Source organism: Sphaerodactylus townsendi, linkage group LG16, assembly GCF_021028975.2.
Source record: "Sphaerodactylus townsendi isolate TG3544 linkage group LG16, MPM_Stown_v2.3, whole genome shotgun sequence".
Taxonomy (NCBI): Eukaryota; Metazoa; Chordata; class Lepidosauria; order Squamata; family Sphaerodactylidae; genus Sphaerodactylus; species Sphaerodactylus townsendi.
Window position 1 is genome coordinate 30,281,355 of NC_059440.1, and position 20,549 is coordinate 30,301,903.

General features: G+C 54.3%; 1 protein-coding gene across 1 annotated transcript in view; it reads left to right on the plus strand.

The window, feature by feature from the left end:
• Nucleotides 1-444: 444 nt before the first annotated feature.
• Nucleotides 445-20,549, plus strand: part of IGSF21 (immunoglobin superfamily member 21) — a 155,961-nt gene continuing 135,856 nt past the window's right edge. Inside the window, exon 1 of the mRNA XM_048519241.1 lies at nt 445-641. The gene's annotated coding sequence lies outside the window, so the exon portion shown is untranslated. The remainder of the gene's footprint in view (nt 642-20,549) is intronic.

Below are 20,549 nucleotides of genomic sequence, written 5' to 3' on the forward strand. Positions count from 1 at the left end.
GATGAGGGGAGGGGAGGCCTCCCAGCGGGCGGCCAGGGGAGGGTTAAGGCGGCGGGGAGGGGCGGCGGGGCGGGGAGGGGAGGGGGGGAGAGCCGGCGCTCTGCTCTGCTCTGCTGTGCTCTGCTGGCAGCCCGGCTTAGCGGCGGAGCGCGGCAGGATTAAGGCAGCGGCGGCGGCGGCGGCGGCGGCAGGAGCGGAGGCAGCCGGGGCCGGAGCGCAGATGGCCGCGCGTGCGAGGCCGGCCGGGAGGCTGCGGGGGGGGGTGGCCGCCTGTCTTGAGGGCCGGAGCGGACCGGACCGGCGCGCCGCTGCGCTCCCGCGGGGGCTGGGGGAGGCCGAGGCGGGCCGCTGCTGGTCCGCCCCCTCGGGGGTCTCGCAGTGCCGGCGGCGGCGGGGGGCGATGGGCGGCGGCGCCCGGGAGCGGGCTGGGGCGTCCGGCCCGACGGGGCCCTGCGGAGAGGGGCGCTGCGGGGCGCGGGGGGGCTGCTGCTGTTGCTGCTGCTGCCGGTGCCGCCGCGGCCGTTGCTAAAGCCCATGGAGCGGCAAATGGGCGCTCCGGCCCGGACGCTGGCGACCATGACCCTCGGCCCGGGCTGGCCCCCCCTGCCTGCTGCTCGGACGGCTCCTCCACGCCGCCCTGGGTGAGTCTGCGCGCCTCCGGGACGGGGGGCTGGTTGGTCCCCATCGAGGGGCGGGGGGGGTGGGTGGGAGAGCGAGAGAGAGCTGTCCCCTGAACTGGGACCAACTTTGCCCTCAGCGGCTCCGGGGTGGCGCTGGTGTCTGTGCTTCTCTTGTTTGGCGGGGAGGGGGGGTCTGCATCTGGACCAGCAGCGGAGCTCTTGAGCTGGAGGGGGCTGGACCGGGCTGGAATCGGGCATTCCTGGCTGCTCTGCCCTGAGCCGGCGCCCCCCCCCCCCGGCCGGTAATGCTGGGCACTGGTGCTGGGGAATCGGCGGGCGGTGTGGTGGCTCCCTGTCCCTGGCTGCCCCCTCAGCCCAAGTGCAAGCGGCACACCCGGGAGCGTTGCCGCTGCGTGAGCCCGCCCAGCTGCTCGCTACCCGGTCGCCTCCCTGCCAACTTGGGCTGACGCGGAAAAGGAAGGAAAGCGGGGAGCTTTTGCAAGGGCAAGAGTGGGGGCGTGAGGGTGTCACGATGAGCAAACATCTCTACCCCCGCCTTTGCCCCCCTCCCACTTGGCGCTCCGGAGATTCCCGGGCGGGGAGGGGGCATGTCGCTGAGACCCTCCTCCTCCTCTGGGCGGCAGTCAGACCCCGAAGTTGCCCCCCCCCCCCATCGGCAACGAAGCCAGCAAGAACAAGGAACCGCGCCGTGCAGGACATTCTCTGGCCGGGGTGCCGCACCACTCCTCCGCGCCCTCGCCTGTCCCCGCCCCCCCGCCCGCCCCAGATATGTGGTGGTGATGGGGGGGGGGGGTGTCAGGATGGGCCAAGGGGCACCTGCGGCGGTCCTAAGCTGGAGGGAGCGGGTTGGAGCCCGGGAGCTGGCAGGAGTGGGCAGCGACTTTGGGGGAGCCGGCAGTGCAGCCCCCCAATTCCCGTGGCCGCCCGCGCCGCCCTCTTGGGGCTAGGGACGGACCTTGTCCCGAGCCTGCCGGGCCGGCGGGAGTCCCCTTTGGCTGGCTGGGCCGCGGCAGGGCCAGGGGGGCGGCGAGCGCGCGCTCTCCCCGCCCAAGGCGCAAGGACGACCGAACGCCGCCCCCCCCCCCCCCGCGGGCCAGCTGGAAGCAGAGAAGGGCTCTGCTCTCAGCCCCGAGCAGCCTGCAGTTAAGAAACCAAACAGTGTGTGTCTGGGCGGGTGGGGCGTGCATTGGCGTGATGCAAGGTGAGGAAGCTTCTCTGTCTGAAGGCTGCGGGGGCACCCTAAATAATTGCCTGCAGAACCCAGGTCTAACTGGGTGGAGGGAGGGCCTGCCGCCTCCTTTTCTCTCTTTGCCAATGGGGGGGGGGGGCAGCCCCGGGGCCAAGCCCAGCTCTACTGCCTCCCTTTGCCTGCCTGCCTTGCCTGGCTGTGGGGACAGCAGGAGGAATTGGGGTGGGGGGTGCCCTCCTATGGCAGGGGCGGAGGAGGGCAGTTTGAGCACTCCCACCTAGGGTGCCCCCAGGCCTGTGGGGGATCCCCCTGCCAGCCCTATCCCAACAGACATATGGGGGGGGGGGCAGAAGACCAGCCCAGGCAGCCATCTCAGGTCAGCATAGCATTGACACCAGCAGGGTCCTTTGTGTGGGAAAGTCCACTTCTGTGACATGTGGGGTTTTTTTTTAACCTGTCCACTTTTTGAGTTGGTCAGTTTTTTTCATGTGCTGGGCCATCACCTGGCAGGGAGTCCCACCGGCTGAACTCCAGGCCCGCACAGACTATCATTGTGTCTTCAGTTTGTTCACCCCCCTTCCCCGGGAGGCCCAGGGCAGTTCATGGTAGTCGTAAAGCAACAAGGAATGCTTTAAAACCACAAGTGCAGCAATATCATTTAGATCTAAGACGTACCAGAAAGAACCCATCCAGGTTCTCGTACTAATGAATCCGTGGGTTCCATGTTAATCAATTTCATATAAAGGGGACCCCAAAAGAGGCTGTTTTTATGTGCTTCGGCCAGCTTTCAGCAACAAGGTTGGCCATACCAGCAGACGCCCCCGACCCCGGGGCTTTGGCCACTGTCCACCTGGCAGGACTTCTCTCAAGAAGCCAAGAAAGGAAGGATGCTGGGAAGCAAAGACCAGGCCCTGTGGCGTGTGCCGTGTGCGGAAGGAGGAGGGGAAAGGCTCTCCATCCCGTGCAGGTCTCCTCGGGAGCAAGCCCCGAGATCAGGCTGGCACGAGACTTGGCGGCCTTCTGCGGGGCTCCCAAATCTCCAGCTCTCTATCCCCTGGCCGCCCAGCAGAGGGCGCCTCTGTGTGCGCTTTGGCCGCGGCTGCTTTACGAACCTGTTGGGGAGTTGCCAACCTCCCGGCAGTGTTGGCCTTCGGAGATGTGGGGGCCCAGTTGGGAACATTGTTGGTGGGGCCCCAGGATCACAGCGAAGGTCGCCAGAATCATAGGGATATGAATAAAGTCTATGATGGACTTTGTATCTCTATGGTGGGATGGAAAGCAATCAAAACTGGCACTTAAAAACGCATGTGAGTTAATGGATTGGAAAGTTCCAAGCTACATTTTAATGTAAGACTGCATACGTCAGCCTGCAAGCAAAGAAACAAAAATGTGCAGATCACCTTTGAAAAGTGCACAGTTACAAACTGTACACTGTGTAAAATAAGCTTATAATGGGATTTTGTGGCACATCTACTTTAGGAACTAGGTGGATTTTATTTCCATATCAAGCATTACCACAAAAGCAGTTTTAATACCTCTTCAGTGTAACACCACATTCATGAAATTTACAGGTGCAAAAATGCACTTAGACTATAAATGTTACTTGGGACTGGAACCAGCTGGCCAGTTTACATGCAAAAGTGGGAAACCCACCTCCCCGCCCCCCCGTAATTAGCACGTTGTTTAATTCAAGTATAGTAAAAAAAAAAATCAAAATATAAGCAGTATAAACAGACACTACTGACTTTTTAAGAATTCAGAGGAAAATTATAATAGTTGCTGTTCCTGGTAAAACCTGCAATGAGAGGTTAGGTGAATGTTGCAGTGTGTTGTTGCATGTACTTGACAAGACTAGAGCTGATTACCCAAGTATGGGGCCCCCTTGGGCGTGGGGCCCAACAGGCAGCAATTGTTCCCATTGGCTTAAAGCTGGCTCTGTCTGCTGGCCCCATCCAAGCCTGCCGCTTGATCCCCCTTGGCCATTCTGGCCCTTCCTTCATCTCTGACTGTCTTCCATGGCATCACCTGGGCTGCTTGCTTGGCTCTTCGGCCCCGGCAATGTAGCTGCGGCCAGACCCATTCCACCACCAGCCGCCCAGGGTTCCATGGCTGCCAGTGGGGGTCTGGGGTCGGGGTCGGAGTCCAGCTCATCCTTGGGTTGGTGGTGGCTTCTCTGTCAGGCTGTGTGCGTGCCTAGGAGAGACCCCTAGGCTTGCTTCTGGTCATGTGATATGTCAGTCAGCTGACCAAGGGATGTATGAAAAAGCCAGTGTTGGCGTGCGGCAGGCGGTGGGCCAGGCGAGAAGAGAAGAGAACCTTGCTGGAAATGGATGTGCTAGTTTGGGGAAGGGCACAGTGGGCCAGGTTGGCATTTTCGGGCATTGGCCTCTGGAGCCGGCGAGATGCGCGTGTTTCCTTTCCTTCCGCCACTCCGAGGACTGCCAGTGTGGCTGCTGAACTTTGGACTTGGCTTCGGACGCTGATTCTTGTGATGCCTGGATGGTGGTTTTATTGATGTTTCCTGGACTGTTCTAATGGATGCTTTTTGCAGCCGTGGGATGTTTTCTTGGGTGTCTATTTGGCAGGAAAGCCAGCATTTAACAAACAAACAATACAGACAACTGAAGAAGAGAGTCAGCTTGGATTACTAGAGCCCTAGCTGTTGGACTGCCAGGATGTTCCTTGGTGACGTCGGGCTGCTTCTGTGCCTCTTGGCCTCCACACCGTCTCTGCTGAGCCCTGGGGTGGGTTCATCTGATGCTCCCACACAAAGGACCTGCCTTGCCAAGGAGGCCGTCAGCCCCCTGGCCTTGTTGCTGCTCGTTCCTCTTGTCCTTTCAACTGGTGGGAGGGAAGCTGTTCCTTTGGGTCTCTTTGTGGAGTTCTCTACCTGAGTTGGAAGGTTGGTATTTTCCTTCTGGTGAGCTAATGGGGCTGACCCCTGGTGACTCCAGTTCCTAGGGTGAAGCCCAGATCGAGCACGATGGAGCATCTGTGTGTGTGGGGTGTGTGTGTGTGTGTTCCTTTCACCTCCTTCCGGGGCCTTGGCTTGGAGCAATCTTCTGCTACATCATCCCCAGGTAGCCACCAAGAGGCAGAAAGAAAACCCCTTCGAAGTCCAGCATTTGCTGAAGGGGCCGTGGCTACATTTGGGGAAACTCGGAGAGGGCCTCTCTGAAGGGGAGTGGATGAGCAATTGCTGTCTCTTTGTTTTGCTTAGAAGCAGCACTCTCTTTTAGCAGCACTAGCTTTTCCATGCAAGAAGACCGCGGACGTAAAGCGTTCTTGTGTGATGTTTGAAAATGTACAGGTTGAGCAGAAGGGAACGAGCAGGCCCCAAATGGGCAGAGCTGGGCTGGTCAAGCAGCATCAGACACCCCCCCCCCAAAAAAAACCCCCAAATACTTTATTTATTTTATTTGTAGCCTGTCTTTCTCGCTGAGATTCAAAGTGGATTACACTATGTAAGTCAATACAATCTACAGGACATCTGAAAACAAGCGGAAATCTGAAACAGCTAAAACAAAGCATTTAAACATGACATGTTAGACGATGCAGAAATTGTATCGGAAGAGCGCAGTTACGGCAATAGACAGGATGTGCTATGCAGTCTAGTTCACAATCCCTGTTTCTTTACAAAAGCAACTTTCCGAACCATTTTATCACAGTACAGCCCTGTTAGCTGTGTTAAAGGAGGAAAAAGCCCTTCTGAATAATTCAGCTAGGCATAGAGACTGCAGGAAGAGTTGCGAACTGGAGTGGGGTGGGGGTGGGGGTGGGGAATCCTGGAGATTTGGTGGCTGGAGAGACCTCCGTGGAATATAATGTCATAGAGTCCGCCCTCTGCAGACTCCTCCGTGGGTGACATCCACAGCCCACCCCTCTCTCTGTTTTATTTTATTCTGCTGCTCCTTCCATGGACACAGATCCACATATCTGAAATGCCGCTCCTCCGTTTTACCCTCACAACAACCCCGTGAGGTAGGCTGGACTGAGAGTGTGTGGCTCACCCGAGGTTGTCCAGCGAGCTTTCGAGCGGTGGGGATTCAGCCCGTGGTCTCTGGTGCCCCATAGCTGCCCTATAGTTCCAGCCCAGTCTCCACTTTGGGCTACCAGCCATCCAAAGCCGTGGAACCCGCTCCATTAGGTCACAGCTGCAGGGGGTAGAGTCCCATTGCCGGCTCTTTCCCAGGGCTCTTTCCCGGCCCTTTTTGCTCTGCTTTTAAGTTCTTTGCAAAACCAGCCATCTGAGAGGGATTCGCAGTGGCAGGCCGGATGCAGGGCTCTGCGTGCGTCTCAGCTCCCTTGCATGAATCGTTTGTGCCCGGCTGTGTGTGTGTGTCTGCCCCCAAAGTGCCTGTATAGCCCCGGGCCCTTTGCAGCAGCGGGGTGGGGGTGGGGAGGTGGGGGTGGGGTGTCCCCAGCAGGATGTCTCTTCTTGGCTGGCGTTGCAGTTGCTTTTCCACTTTGGCTGTTTTCAGGGGAGAGGAGGGGAGGCTGCCACGAGCAGGCCGAGGGAGCTTGGTTTCTCTTTCCTGCCTTTCTGTGAATTTCATCTGAAAAATTGGCAAGACTGCCGGCCTTTCACCCCAGAGTTTAGACCCCGGCTTTTTCTCGCTTTCCTTTTGGGGTTTTTTTGCCGCAGGATTTTCTAAATCTGTGGCTGAGGGATTTTTGCTCTTTTGTGCTAGGATTTCTCTCTCTCTCTCCGTCTCTTCTATTCCACTCCTCCTTAATTCAGCTTAACCAGGAAAATATCAAAACTAATTCTGCAAATGAAAGCCCTAATGTTTGCGGCAAAGTCCAGCTTCGTAATTTTATCTGCGTTTCCTCCCTACCTGTGGCTAAAGACCACACTGCGCAAAAAAGCAACATCCACTAAATCGAAACATTCAGATTGTTCCTGATGTGGTATTTTCTCAAGTGTAGGAATGCTTCGGTAAAACACTGTACAGCAAACAACCTGGAGTCTGCTGTTTGTGCAGGGCCCTATTCATTCCTCTATGGCACAGGTGTCAAACTCAGGGCCTCCAGGTGTTCATGGACTACGATTCCCATCAGCCCATGCCAGCAGGGCTGATGGGCCGTGCTCAGAGGTGGGATCCAGCAGGTTCTCACAGGTTCCCAAGAGTAGGTTACTAATTATTTGTGTGTGCCGAGATGGGGTTACTAATTGGTGATTTTGCCACATGATTTTTGCCTTAGATATGCCCCTCCTCCACTCCTCAGTAGCGTGCAGAACTTGAAGCAGTCTAGCAGGAGGTGCACCGGCATGCGTGGCAGCCTGCGCCTGCGTGCATTCGTTTCCTGCTCAAGGACCGGCGCAGTGACTGCGTCCTTGCCACAGCCCTGCCCAGCAATGCCTGCCTCTGCACTCCCGGCCACGCCTCTCGTCGCCCCCCGCCCAGCCCCATTGGCGCTACGCCACTGTTTGGATCCCACCACCATGGGAACCTGTTACTAAAATTTTTGGATCCCACCACTGGCTATGCTAGCAGGGGCTGCTGGGAATTGTAGGCCATGAACATCTGGAGGGCCTGAGTTTGACACCTATACTTGAGGTGGTATTTGCACTCCAGATGGATCATACTTTATCAGCCCCTGCCAGCATGGCCAATTGGCTATGCTGGCAGGGGCTGATGGGAATTGTAGTCCATAACATCTGGAGTGCCAAAGGTTCGCCACCATGGCTCTATGGCGTGGATTCATGTGCAGTCCTGGGTCCGGTTCCAGCTGCCGTATCTCCAGAGAGATTGCCCAGAGAATTCGTAGGATTAAAGGCTTGGAGCCAGTTCCCAGTGAGGAAAGGTTAAAAAGTCTGGGGCTTACCAATTCATGGGGTGGGGGAGGAACTAAGTGAGGGACTTGATAAAGTTATGGCATGAGATGGGTGGGGAACACGGACGGAGAGCTTTCTTCTCCCTCTCCCATAGCAGCAGAACCTGCGGGATGACCAAAGGCAATTCTTCTTGCCTCGAGGAGTTGTTAAATTGTGGAATTACTGCCAGTAGGCAGTGATGCCCACAAGCATGGACGGCTTTCAGGTGGGATTAGACGCTGCTGCAGAAGTCTGTCGGTGGCTACTAACCTCGGTGACTGAAGGGAACGGCACAGTCAGTCTCTGGATCCCAGGGCTAAAATACAACATCTGGGCTTTAACGCCCATGCCCTGTTGTTGGCCCTGGAGGGCCACTGGTTGGCCACTGTGTGAAACAGGAAGCTGGGCTGCACGGACCACCCAGCAGGGCTCTTCGTAGAACCTTCAGGTGCTGTTTGGGCTGTGTTTCAGCCCTGCGCGTGGATCAGCCCATTTAGATGTTGCATGAAACTGCAGCTTACTGCAATATCTGACTCCTCTCAGCCAGCTTCGCATCCTGCCTTGGGATGCTTCATTGGTAGCAACCATGGGCAGCTGTTACTTCTTGATGCAGGAAGCCTGGGTTTTTTCTAGTACCTTCCCCGGGCACCCACAGCCCCAGCTGCAGAAGGGGAGCGGGGGCGGGGGATACTTGCTTTCACTGCTGCACTAAGGAGGACTAGCTGAGTAAACTAACCATGATCATAGCTTCAGAGGGCAGCCCTGTTGGCCTGCAGAAGTACAACTAGGTGCAAGCACAGGATTCAGCCGGATTTAGACCCAGCCAGGTGTCATTTTAAGGTCACAGTTCTTTGACCCTCAGCCCCACCCACCCCCAAAGGTGCCTGTTGTGGGGAGAGGAAGGGAAAGGAGATTGTCAGCCACCTTGACCCTTCGTACAGCAGAGAAAGGCAGGTATAAATCCATACTCGCCTCCTCCTCCTCCGGGGCACCTTAGAGTCTTCTCTGAGCACCTTAGAGTCAAACAAGAGCTCTTGGGGGGCTTCTGAGCACCTTAGGGTCAAACAAGAGCTCTTGGGGGGGGGCCTTCAGAAGCCCTGACTCTCAGAAGCTGCTGCACTCAGAATCTGGGGGGGCTCCAAGGGGCTGCTGGGGGGCAGCCATGCCAGTGTGTAGTGGAAGACCTGAGAGACCAGCAGGATTTTCCAGAGAGAAGCTGTCCAGTCAGAACTCTCTGGGTATCAGACAAAAGGGTTTTGCTCCTGAAAGCTTCAATATCCCAAAGCTCTCACCAGTCTCCAAGGTGCTCTTGGACTGTTTGGCAGGGAAGACATCTTGGCCGGAGGTCACCCTGATGCCCTCTTCCCCTTGTGGAGTCCAGTCCCTTTATTCTGGGAGACTGGGCTACACAAGGCCCAACTGTGCATAAACTGAGATTCGTCAAGGAACTCGCTTGAACTTGGTTTGTCTGTCACATGTTCATCCCATATTTCACTTTCACAGCAGTCCTGTGAGGTGGGCTAGGCTGTAAGAGTGCGGACCCTGACCATCCAGTGGGAAGTTCACTGGATGGCGTGCTGGGTCTCCATTGGTGCATTTCTGTCCTTGCTCGATCCTGCTCTCCCTTCAGCTTCCAGGGATCCATTGGGTGGCAGAGCAGGAAGGGACTCACCCAATCCCCCCCCCCCCTGTGCCAGAGAGGAAGAAGGGGTCTTTTGCACTTGGTGAGGGGTCAGGAACAGGCGTATCCTGGCCTGCCAACGCAGAGTTGTGTGGCGTGATTTGTGGGTGCCGTCCGGCATGTAGGAGAAGCTGGAAGTGCTTAGCCGGGGGCCGACCCAGCTGGCAAATAATTGATAAAGTCTGTAAAAAATTCATAGGCGGCTTCCCTTGAAAACCTCTCCTTATTGCTGACCATAAAATACTCTGACCCCAGACCCTCTTCATACCCACCCCTCTTCTCTCTGTCCGGCTTCCCAAGGCCTGTGGCTCATGTCCAGCCCAAAGAGGACGAAAGGAACGAGGAGGCAAACTCCAGGGTAGGTTGGAGGTTTGGCAATGAATGGTTTCAGCTGCTCCCCCCGAACAGTGTTTGGGCAGCTACAGAGTATTGTTGAAGGCTTTCATGGCCAGAATCACTGGAGTGTTGTGGGTTTTCTGTCTGCATGGCCGTGTTCCAGTAGAAAATGCTACTGGAACACGGCCATACAGACCAGAAACCCCACAACACTCCAGCTGCAGAGTAACATCTCTACTGCTGCCATGAAAACCCTGGGTTCTTCTAGGCCGGGGCTGCAACCTGAGGCTCTCCAGATGTTCATGGACCAATTGGCCATGCTGGCAGGGGCTGATGGGAATTGTAGTCCATGAACATCTGGAGAGCTGCAGGTTGCAGACCCCTGTTCTAGCCCAAGCAAGCCAGCCAATGGGTTTGTTAAGCCACAGTCTTCCGGACTACGGCAGTCTGTGGCGGTGAATGGGATTCCAGGGTGGGTCTTCAGTTCGATCCGCTCCACCCCAGTCATGGAAGGGTCTGCCTGTGATTGATTCATGAGGTCTGGTTCCCACAGGTAGCAGAAGGTAGCACCCGATCCCTCTTTGGACCAGGGAACTTGCAGGATGTTGAAGAGCTTTGAGCCAGAGAGGCACAATCACTTCCGTGTGTAGATTGCAATCGGATCCCAGATTGCGGGCAGGTTGCTTTTTGGAGCATTCAGAACAGTTCTAAGTGGGGCTGCAGATGATTTGGTGCACGGATTCTCCCATTGCTTTCCTGGTACCTGCCTCTGTCCTCCACCCCCCCCCCCATCCACCTGACATAACTCCAAGGGGTGGTGGGTGATGGGGAGTCTTACAGAAAGGAGAAGTTTTCCTTGATTGTCTGTGGGGAAGGGGCGGTGGGGGCTGCATGACTTCTGTCTCTCCTTTTCCAAAGTCATTCCGTTTGCCTGCCTGTCTCCTGCAGCCCAGCCTGTTTATGTGCACTCAATATTCTGCTCTGGGTTGCAAATACCTTGAGCATCACTGTGCTGCTGCTGGGAAATGAGTTCCCCCCCCCCCCCACCATCACCCCCACGTGGAAAGCCCTCCTGGTGCTAAAGCCATTCTCAAAATAACAGGTGACTTTCAATGAAGCGTGACCCGCCCAGTGTGACTTTAGGGATGGGTCCTGGAGCAGGCCAGTCAGTGGAGAGCAAACGCCAGCTGCAGCTGCCCATCCGCTCACCGCTCTGAAGGCCTCCACCTGTACACCTGTGGAAGGGCGCTCCTTTTAATTCGTGAGCCATTTCATTGCTAGGGGCAAGGGGCCTCCAAATAAGATAGCTGCTACAAGCTGGATCATCATCTTTAGGAATAATTGAACCACCAAACTAGGCTGCTCTTTGGAAGCCCATGGAGCTAGGTTGCCCTTGGGGTGTCCTGACAACCCCTTGAGGTCAGTCTAGGACAACTGGCCCTCTGTCCGGTCACCACGGTGGATTTGCCACTCCATGATATGGAGCCTGGCCGTGAAAAGGGTGCCGCTAACTCGGCCAATGGGGTGTGTGTGTGAATGAGGGTGCAGTTTGAGGAAAGCCGGCCTGGGAACAGCCACATCCGTCTGCTTGTGTCCAGAAACTGGGCCTGCTGATCTGTTCTTTCTGCAAAACCCTCCTCAGCTGGAGGCAGGGCCAGAGGTGGGATCCAGCGGGTTCGCACAGGTTCCCGAGAGTAGGTTACTAATTGTTTGTGTGTGCCGAGAGGGGGTTACTCATTGGTGATTTTGCCACGTGATTTTTGCCTTAGTTACGCCCATCCTCTCTGCAGTAGCGTGCAGAACTTGAAGCAGTCTAGCAGGAGGTGCACCGGCATGCGTGGCAGCCTGTGCCTGCGTGCATTCGTTTCCTGCCCAAGGACCGGCGCAGCGGCTGCATCCTTGCCACAACCCCGCCCAGGAATGCCCCGCCCCCAGAATGCCTGGCCACGCCCCCATTGTGCCCCGCCCAGCCCCATTGGCGCTACACCACAGTTTGAATCCTTCCACCATGGGAACCTGTTACTAAAATGTTTGGATCCCACCACTGGGCAGGGCCCTCTCCAAGAATAAGCAGGGTCAGAAGAAATGGGGGCTTTGATTTTCAGCTCCAGACCAAGCGTCTGTAGACCAGCTCTGCTACCCCTGCACAGCTTGGGGTCAAATTTTATAGAGCGAGCTGGCAAAGGGGTTGGGCTTGGTGGTTTCTTCAGAGCCAGAACCACGATCCTCCATCTCTTGCTTCGGTGGGTGAGACTCCAAGGGGTGGTCTTTGGACTCTGCAGGTATCAAGATCCAGTGTGTGTGGGGTGTGTTCTGCTAATCATGGGAGGGGGCTGCTAAGTCTCAAGTTCACGCCAAGTCTGAAGGCTGGGTAAAGCCGGAGCTTTCTGGCAAAATCAGCCTGGAATTCCCTCCGCGCCTGCATTGTGGCTGCAACAGTGGCCAGCCGGTGCCCCTGGGAGTTTCCGGACAGGGCCTTCTCCCCTCGCTTGTCTCCCTATAAGTAATCCCTGGAGCCACACGGCCTCTGAGCACAGAGCTCCATCGAGCCGTCCCGACGCTTCAGCATTTCCAGCCCTCTGGCTGTGAGGGCAGCTGTTCAAAGGCCCAAACCTCTGACTGAAGCCGCTGTTTCCTTAAACATGCAGCTTTCCTTCCTGTAAGAACCGTGGCCACGATAGTTTCCATTAACACAGCTGAAAAATCATCCCTCCCTCCCCCTCCCTCTTTCGTCTGGAGATTTAAAACTTCCTGATGGAGGAATATAAATATCTGCAAACTTGCTTGCGATGCTCGCGGCTCTTCTTTGAGACGAGTGCGATGGATCCGCACCGTGTGCCCTATCGATGGCGGTGGTGTAGCGATGACACGGAAGAGCGGCTGGAGGCAAAGGGAGTCTCGGCAGCAGGCGGGCGGAAATGGCAACACATTGATTTACTGCAGAAGCAAATGTCTAAAATTGGACTGTGCCTTTTTCTTTGTCAAGGACAGAACTGGAGTCAGGGGCCACTTTTCCATTGCGTTTTTTCCCCCAAGACAGGAGGGGAAGGGGGGGCAGTCCAAAGGGGGCTTCCAAAGTTCTTTTCCTCCACATTTCATTGTGTGTTTATGGATTTTCAGATTACCTAGTGCGGTTTGCACAGTAAAACTGACGGATAAAAATCCCTTCATTTGGCATTTAATTTCCAACTGTTGCAGAGCCCTGTGTCTGTCCCATGGGCTGAGCTTGCAATTGATTTGAGTTGTTTCTTCCCCTTTGTTTTCAAGATGTGATTGTGTAGTGTGTGTGTGTGTGTGTGTGTGTGTGTGTGTGACCCCTTCTTGAAGGGGTCTTCCATGAGAGCCCATGAAAGTTCACACTGTGCAGAAAATGCCAGAAAGTTTGGGTGGCTTCTAGATTCCTCTCTGAAATGAGCTATGTACAGTGGTGGCAAACCTTTGGCACTCCAGATGTTATGGACTACAATTGGCCATGCTGGCAGGGGCTGATGGGAATTGTAGTCCATAACATCTGGAGTGCCACCACGGAGCTATGATCTTGATTGTGTGTGCTGAGGGACAGATCTGCTGTGGTTGTTGGCCCATTTTCTGTGGCTCAGAATTTTGCCATCTCTGGTGTGTGGGAAGCACATCTGCTGAATACAAAGTGTTGGCAGTTATGAACCCATAGTTTGCTGGGTGTGTGTGTGTGTCTAAATGCATGGAACAGCATGACGTAGTGGTTGAGAGCAGGTGCACTCTAATCTGGACAACCGGGATTGATTCCCTGCTCTGCCACTTGAGCTGTGGAGGCTTATTTGGTGAACTAGTTTAGCTTGTGCACTCCAGTACACGCCAGCTGGGTGACCTTGGGCTAGTCACAGTGCTTCGGAGCTCTCTCAGCCCCACCCACCTCACAGGGTGTTTGTTGTGAGGGAGTGGGAAGGGAAAGGAGTTTGTAAGACCCTTTAAATCTCCTTACAGGAGAGAAAGGGGCGGGTGATAAATCCAAACTTTTCTTCTTCATTTTGTGAGGGATTCTGCCCATAGACAGTTCTTTGAAACCTGCCCTGGTTTGTGAGAAGGGGGCCGAATGGAGCCCCCAAAGAAGCAGGGCCAGGTGGTGTGGTGTGCAGCGCTGCCCTTGCTTTGTGTGAACCTGTGTGCTGGAGGTGACCCCCCCCCCACGGAAGGGAGGGGTTCTGCTTGCCCCATCTTGGGCTTCCAGGGCTGCTTCCCCTGCCTCTCCCAGCAATAAGGCACCTTGCGTGCAATTTTCCAAGCAGCCTGTGAACTAAAATTTATGACTGTCTTGTGGGGTGGATATTGCAGCAAGTTTGATTGCTCGTCTCTCCCCGTCTTCCGACCGGCGCTCCCCCTTCTCTGTGCTCCGATGAAAGCTTCCTGCGGAGGGGGAGAAAAATAACCAAACTCTTTAAACATTTAAAGGGCTGATTTAAACAACGTTATCTCTCTTAGAAACAAAAGAGAACGAGAGACGGAGCATATTCTCCAGTTATATTTAGCGTATTGTGTCGGACGAAACAGATGTGCCAAGATTGCAATGACTACAGCCCCAGGAATATTAAATATCCCATTTGGGGATTGCTGAAATGTGTTGTTATAGCCCACAATTCCAAGGGGTTGCTGCAAAAAAAAAACGATTACTAGGTGCAGAATTTGAATCTGTCCTCCTGTGGGGGGAAATTTAAAAGCAGATTTCCCGTTCCTGGGCAGTAAAGACGGCTGTGCAAAGTTCTGGTTGTTATTCAGTGGGGGCAAAGGTGGGGAAGAACAATGAGAAGCCCCCCACACACACACACACACATCATCTGCCTGCACCACAGTGGCAGGATCCACAGAAACGATACGGCATTTAATTGTCTGCAGGGTCACCTTCCCATGTGCCTCTGCTCCAAGATAGAGCGGGAGACTGAAGTCAGATTCAGCAGACATCCACATATTGAGAGGCCTTTTCTGTGGTGGTTCCTCAGCTGTAGACCCTTGGCTCAGTCTCTATGTCCTTCACCATCACTAAGGTGGATCCAACCATCCTCTGAGGAGAACCGGGTTCGATTCCCCACTTCTGCACACAGGTGGCCGACTCCAATCTGATGGACCAGGTTGGATTCCTCACTCCTCCATATGAGCAGCTGACTCTAATGTGGAGAACCTGGTTTAATTCCCCTCTTCTCCAAATGAGGCCTGCTGGGTGACATTGAGCCTGTCACAGTTCTCTCAGAACTCTCTCAGCCCCACTAGCCTCACAAAGTGTCTGTTGTAGGGAGAGGAAGGGAAGGAATTTGTAAGCCCCTTTTGAGACTCCTTACAGTTGAGAAAAGGAAAGTATCAATCCAAAGTCGTTGTCCTTCCACTGTGCATGGAGCTGCAGATACTGTTCTTCAGCCAAAGCCAAGAGCTGAGCAGTGAAGCATCTCCTTGGGGTGTAGAAGATCTCAGGAATCTCCAGGTAGGAGCACCTGGGCAGGGCCAGCCTCTGCCTGAGATCCTGGACTGAGCCAGGTGAGCCACTGACCAGACTTGGGTTCAGGTGGCTTCACGTGTGACCCACGTTGGAAGAATCTGGCCCCAGCTTGCCATGTTGCGTATCCGGCCTCTTTAGCCCAAGACTCTTTGGTGGCAGCTGATGGGAAAGGCCTGTCCTTTCTCTGGTAGGCAGGCCTCTGCAGGTCACAGCAGACCCTCCCGGGCAAGTGGGATGGGTCTGGGGAGGAGGGTCTCCACACGAGGCAGCTTCTGGTGTCTGTCCAGGGGGCACTGCAGGCCGGCTCCTCCTTGTGCTGAGATCCCAGCCTCAATTCTCAGCTCTCCTGGTAGAAGGTTCTGAGGCAGTAGCATTTGGAGGCAGGTGTGGTCCCTAAGGAGGTCTTCATTTGACAGAGACAGCTGCACCTCTGGATGAGGAACAAGAAGAGAGCCCCACAATGCCTCCTGCCAGGTGCGTCCCAATTACCATCCCCAGCAGAGGTTCGTTGGAGGAAGCAGCGCAGCATGCAGAGTTGCAGCAAGCATCTTCCTCTGCAGACTGGGCACACGACCCTCTCGTGGGGCTTCTTTCCCAGAGCTGGCTGAGCTCCTGAGGAGGGGGGGGGTGCACCTCTGGACCTTCTTTGTGTCTCTTTTGATGTAGTTGTCATGTGTGGCTTTTGGTCCTGCTTGTTTGCATTGGTGCCGCTTCTGATTCTTTTGTTTACTCGACACCATTTGCATGAAACTGCAGTAAAACCAACACTGGGGGAAAATATGTGTCAGTTGTAACAGGGAAAAAAATTGGCAGGGAAAGAGAGAAAGTGGAACAGAAAAGGGTCCTTCGCTTTGTTTCTTATGAGCGAGAACCGTGTTCCATGTGGGGACTTTCTAATCACCAGCCAGCCAACAGTTTGAATCTGGCCTCACCCCTGGGTGGGAATGGCCCAGGCAAAACTGACAACCCCTTGAGAAGCCGGCGTGTTTTTTTTGGGAATGGGGGGGGGCCTGGCACATATTTCCTGATGCAGGAGAGACGAGGGGGGAGCACCTGGTGTTGGAGGCACATTTTATTTCCCCAGAATCCACCCCGAGCCTTTGGTTGGGTCTTGTTTTCTTTTTTAAAAGGATTCCTGTTCTGCAAACAAGCTTCCAGCTACAGGGCCTCCTGCCTTACAGAGCCTCTATTACCCTTCCTCACGGGAGTACTGAATTAAAGGAAATATTTTACGATTCCACGCTTCGTTATGTTTTATTAAAAGCAGTGTGTCAGCTTTCCCCTGCCACATTCATCAGACGGTCTCGGCCTCCCCCTCCCCCTCCTCCCGTGTTTTAAAAGCCGCAACCACTTTGGTCCAAGCGATGAACCTGGAACCCACGCTTGAACTCTGTGCAGTGGGTGAGCTCAGTGAAGGATGGAGAGGCTTCTGAGCATGAACAGAGAACAGTTCCTTTTGCTGTTGCATCATTTGTGGTATGCTCGTCTTCTCCCCAAAATTTGGGGTTAGATGGCAACCCTCTTAGGGGGAACAGGATCAGCCCCTCTGCTCCACTCGGAGCCATAAGCCTGACCTTGGTGTGGTGGGTTGTAGCACTTTGAATGGAGGAGAAATTGCAACCTTGGCCTACCTGCAGTGGGGTAGCGCACAAGGAGGCAGGGAAGGTGTGCGACGTACAGGGCGCGGGGGAATGGCTAGGGCGTTCTGGGGACGTTCTGAAGGGTGTGTGTGGCAGGGGCGCAGGTCGCACGCGTGTCCCGGATGTAGTTCCCCCTTACTCTGCTCCTGACTATCTGCCTTATAAATGACTTCTCCTGGTCTTCCTCAGCATGATTTCCTGTTGGAGTTGATTGGGCATTGGAAGAGGGTTCACAATCACACACACACACACACACACACAATTTCAGAGGTTGCCCTGTTGGTCTGCAGTAGAACAGATGGATTTGTGTCTGGTAGCATCTCAGAGACTTTGGAGAATCAGAGCTCTGCTGAGGGGTCTCTGCCAGAGGGAGTTTGGACTCCCAAAGCTCATCCTCAGGAAACCTTGGATGTTGGACTCAAGTCCAGCCCTCTGAGAAGCACTGATTATGGGCATCACATCCTTGTAAGTGACCAGCCCTCAAGAGAGGCCACAGAAAGTCTCTTGCTTTTCTTGGTGGCTCCTCAACATTCCTGCTTCCACAATGTTCACCTCTGACAGGGTGCCAGATGGTGCCGAAAAGGAAGGGGGCTCCTTCACGGGTGCCAAAACATTGTGAAAGACCCCTTCCACCAATTTGGCACGAGGTGTGTGCGCTGCATTTTCTCCGGGTCCCCTGGGGCCTTCTGCCAAGTCCTTTCCCTGGAACGTCCAGGCTGTAGGGCCCAAGTATTGGCTGCGAGGGCCAGCAGGCGAGTAAGTGCCTCAACAAATATTTGAGAGCCCTTTCATAGCTGGGCAAAACAGGGTGACAGGAAGGTATTAATTGGGCGTTGTTCTGTTGGTCGCTCGGAGACGGATGAAGGCGGCCGTTCCTCTCATCTGTTTCTGTAGCCTCTGAAAAGGAGTGGTAAATCAGCAATATGGATCGGTGCTGTAAGAGAGAGATATGTTTTAATCTTATTAGCTGTGCAGTTTTACGGAGAAAGGGACGGGATTATTAATCACGGGGTGCAAATCGGTTTGTGGGGATGGCGTCCCGGGAAGGAGAGCTTTCTGGTGAGCAGGTCTGTGCTGTAGGTCAGTCCAAAGTGGTGAGATGAAGGTCAGGCAGAGGAAGAAATGGGGGATGGAGAAGGCAGGGGGTGGGCAGAAGGGGGCGGTGCCAGAAGGGGTGGGCGGTGGCTGCCATTTTCCAAGTTTCTGCATATCAACACATGAAGCTGTCTTGAGCTGTGGGATCTGCCAGTAAGTGAATGTTCCCACCTAGGAAGCCCCTGCTGAGTGGCAAAGAGTTTCTGGTGCCCAGCCGGATGTTGGCGGAAAGGGGAGAGTGGGGAAATGCTCCTGGCCAGTTAGCCAAATGGTGTAGATGGCTGGCATACTCATCAGCTTGTACAGATTGCAGTAGGTGTGTGGGTGGTATGTGTCCATTGGGATAAAGCACCAGATCTGTGGATGAGAAGCTGGTGCAACACCTCAAGCAAACCTTTATTGGCATAGATAACAGTACAAGAATAATAAAAACAGATTAAAAAGCATACACAAAACAGGAAATAAATGTTAGGTCGAAGGAAATCTACTGCCGTTTGGTAATTTCCAGGAGAAAGTCTGCCACTATCATACAGAGAGAAGGATCAGGATTGTCCAACAAGTAGTGTAATCTAATTAAATCGGGGAGATGGGGTAAATGTAGAGGAGTAAGATTCACATACTTGGATCTGATTTCCTTGAATCTGAGACAGTGAAGTAATTGGTGGGCCAGAGATTCAACTGAGCCATCGTTACATGGGCACAATCTTTTAGCCTTTTCTTGCTTATTAAATCTGCCATGCAACAAGGCAGAAGGCATAACATTAAACCTGGCGAGCATTATGGCTCTCCTTTGAACGGGGTTTATTAAGCAATAAAGGTAGTGTGCCAAGTGGCCCCGTTCAAATGGGAGAGAAAAATACAGGGGGGAGCACGTTTTCTTGGCTGGTGCAACACTTGCTACCACTCTGGATGGCGCTACTGACTCCCTGGCATCATCTTGGCAACATCTCAAGATCTCAGCAACCCACGTTTGCAGGATCGTGCCCTGGGGTCCTTGTGGCCCTCTGGCAGAGGCCCTTCTCAGGAGGTCTGGGGGCTTCCTGTGACTCCTCACCCTTTCCCAGGGCAATGAGATCATGTCGGGGTGGCACAGATGGGGGCGGTGGTGTGTCGTGCCCGGGCCTCTCTTTGCTTTTCTTCCGCTCAAAGTTCTGTGGGCTGCAACGCCAGCTGGAGCGTGTGAGTGCAAACCGTTCGGCTTGAATTGACGGCGTGTCTTATGTCTTGGCAAACTCTTGGGCAGCTGACATTTTTCAGCTCTCATGCAAATGAGGGCGCCTGAGAAATGCTTCCATTTATAGAGATTCAGATATTAAGTGGGCTTGCAAGATGGGCTCGGCGTATCTGCGTGTCTTCCCCCCCCCCCTCCCATCTTTTCCTGAGTTCCTCCTTCTCCAATTAATCCTGCTTAATAGGACAGGTTCCTTGCAGGAGGGTCAGCCGGTGTCTCTCTGTGCAGTGGATTTTGAACGGGGGAGGCCTCTCCTCTTCTGGCTGAGGGGCTGCCAGATCGATGCTGAGGCCAGGCATTAAACATAACGGTATCAGGAGAAAAAGGATCAATACTTCCCAATGAGATGGGACCCATCAAAAATGTGGCAATAATTGGATTTCCTAAAAATTCATCAGCTGGAGCAAAAGTATCTGGTGTGTCTCCAGCTCTCGGTGGGCGGCGCGGCCTGCTTCCTCCTTTTATTCCTTGTTCGCTGTTTGATTTTCCAGTTTTCTATTCCATCTTTGTATTAAAATAACACTGGGGTCGAGCAATGATACCACGATGACATCACTTCCGACCTCCATTTCTGTGAAGCTCTAGGACTTTCCCCAGTCTCTATGATCTTTCCCATTGAGTTACACTCCAGAGGGCACCTGAAGATCTCTTCTTAATGTAATTGTTCTCCAGGATCAGTTCCCTTGCAGAAAATGGTTACCTTGGAAGATGGACTCTACAGCATTATGATGGAGGAGGAGGAGGAGGAGGAAGAGGAGGAGGAGGAAGAAGAAGAAGAAGAAGAAGAAGAAGAAGAAGAGTTGGATTTGTATCCCCCCCCTTTCTCTCCTGCCTTGATACCCCAACCCTGTGGAAAACCTTTCCAGTCACTCTGTGTTCTGCCAGTGAAATCTGCTTCCACTTGTGAAGAGTTGCCTCTTGCATCGAGAGCAGGGCTGCTCCTTTCCTCTTGAGAGCCCTCATGGGAAGAGTGGTGTCGGGCAGGAAGAGGTCTCCAGTCAGTTGCGGAGTGCGCCCCGGGATTGTCTGCACTCTTCCCTAGGTGGGCACAACCCATCCTCGGCGTGACCCTCTGAGCGTGGCAGAGCAACCTGACGGCACGCGCTGTGCCCTTGCCTGACTGAAGCATCTAATTTCTGCAGATTGTTGAGCTGGGGTGTTTATATAATTAGCACGAATGAGTTACATGTGTACTGCAGAGCAAGCGGGTGCCCAAATGAACCGCCTGGGCGTAGGCTAGGTAATCAGGGAGCAGCAAGCGAATTAGCCGGCTTGATTAAATCTGTGCGGTGCGAGTGAAGAGAGGCTCAAAAAAACAAGCAACACAAAAGGTTCATGATGGAGAAGAGGATTGTGTGGCGGTGGCAGCGGCAAGGGCAGATGGCAGCCCCTCCCCTTTCCCCAGAGCTGTTGAGCATGGCTCGGCGGGAGTGGCCAGATTGAATAAGAGGCAG